A 2,193-nucleotide genomic window follows, 5' to 3' on the forward strand; every position below is an offset into this window, starting at 1 on the left:
CGAGCCAACTCAACTACCAACGCTGTTACCAACGGGAGTTTCATTTGTTGCATATTCGAACTGAGGCGCGCAAGAGTCGCTCTCCCTCTAAAGGCACAACAGCTTGGAAGTGTTCTAAAATACATTTGGCCCGCATTGCATGTGTTTTGAAACGAGCGGGTGAAAGGACATTTTCAGTGGACGAAAGCCGAGAAAATTCTGTACCAGTTCCATTATGGCAACTTCCAAGACTCTCTCCCCCCCATTCAACTTAAAAAAAAACTGATGGGCACGGAAGCGGTCTGGTTGCCTTTGTTCAGAAAGACAAGGGTTAGGCGAAATATGTTCCATTTATTGATAAAATATCCCCAAAGCGAGACACACGCATGACTAGATCAAATCGCGATCAAGTGAGGCTTGGGGCAAATAAAGTCAATCAAGACGCCACTGACCGGCAAGCCGAGCACGAACAAAAACGGCCCTAGGCTGGGCGCCACCAACGACGCCCCGACCCACACCACGGGACGGCCCTAGGCTGGGCGTCACCAGCGACGCCCCGACCCACACTGCAGGACAGCCCTAGGCAGGGCATCACCAGCGACGCCCCGACCCACACCGCGGGACGGCCCTAGGCGGGGCGTCACCAGCGACGCCCCGACCCACACTGTAGGACGGCCCTAGGCTGGGCGTCACCAGCGACGCCCCGACCCACGCCACGGGGCGGCCCTAGGCTGGGCGTCACCAGCGACGCCCCATCCCACACCACGGGCTCACCGGTCGATGGTCGAGATCGGAACGCGCGGAGCAGCCCTGCTGACGCGCGACGCCGACACAAGCACATCACGGAGCAAGATGCTGGCCGACCCAGTTCAGCTGATTGTGCTTAGCATTCACCTGTGCTGATCTGCACAAGGTACGTGTGACCTTACGACCGGGGCTGGGGCCGGCTGGGAACTGACCGATAAACGAGATCCTGCACGCGCGCGGCTGCGCTACGGCCGCCTCCCCGAGTTTGTGGAATGAAGGTGAATTACCACATCAATGTGCGAAGGGGTGTACTGCACGCCCCGACGACTCCCCGAGTTGGTAGTACTGCGTGAATTATGCTGCCAAGACGGACACTGATCGCGCCTGGTGCGGACGTGGTCCGCGTCACGGCCGGTGGCTGACTGCTAGCCGCCGGTTCGGTCAGCCCCTTCTTCGGTCAGCTAGCACCCTGTTTGGTCGGAGTGGCCCGAGACCGCTCAGGCCCACGGGGCCGGCGGCCGACGCCAGCTGAGCGGGCGCTCACCGCGGCCGACGGCGCTGGCCCGCCCCCGGTTGGCTGGGGCGCCAGTCGGCTCCGCGACCGGACGGGGCGAGCAAGCAGCCGGGCTGGCAGAGCAGCAGCGGCCATAAGGGGCGCAGCAGCGGTCATGCACGGCACAGCAGCGGTCACGCGGGCGCAGCGGCGGTCACGCGAGGCGCAGCAACGGTCACGCGGGGCACAGCAGCCGGCACGCGAGGCGCAGCGGCGGTCACGCAGGGCCCAGCGGCGGTTACGCGAGGTGCCCCGCACACCGCGCTGTCGACGCCAAACAAAACGGATCCAAATACTGAACATCAATGTGAAACAAGACACCGCCACGTCGCGCGCGGCGGGGGGTGACGTCACGGATGACGTCACTGGTGGCGACTAATGCCCGGCAGTACGTCGCCGTTTTCCTCCATGTCGCGGGAAAACATGGATGAAGGGGTACCAGTTCGTCAAGCGCTCGTTGGGGCTGCGCAGTGCACAACATGAAACAGTAAAATTACTGAAAAAGGAACACACACACACATACACACACACATACATACACACACAAACGCACCGGAGGGGTGCTATTACCACGTCACTCTGGCATCGTTGTTAACGATACTGCAAGAAGCCGATTCAGTGGCATGATTTGTGACCTAAGTTGTCTGTGACTGTCACCCGTCCTAATCCTACATAAATGCCTTGATTCCTGCCGCGGCCACCCATGACGCCCATATCACCTCCACTGACGTGCCTGCTCAGCGCGCGTGGCCACCAAATCACGCCTCCCCCCCCCCCCCCGCTCAGCTGATTGTCAGCAGCACACGCTCGCAGCCCGCCACGGTCCGCTACCACAGACAAGCGGGGCCGGCTCGGGCCGCCCGCAGCAGTCACCAACGGTCGACACACGGCCGGCCTGGCGCCGACACCGGCGG

This window comes from Pollicipes pollicipes, unplaced genomic scaffold, assembly GCF_011947565.3.
Source record: "Pollicipes pollicipes isolate AB1234 unplaced genomic scaffold, Ppol_2.1 Scaffold_6686;HRSCAF=7923_pilon_pilon_pilon, whole genome shotgun sequence".
Taxonomy (NCBI): domain Eukaryota; kingdom Metazoa; phylum Arthropoda; class Thecostraca; order Pollicipedomorpha; family Pollicipedidae; genus Pollicipes; species Pollicipes pollicipes.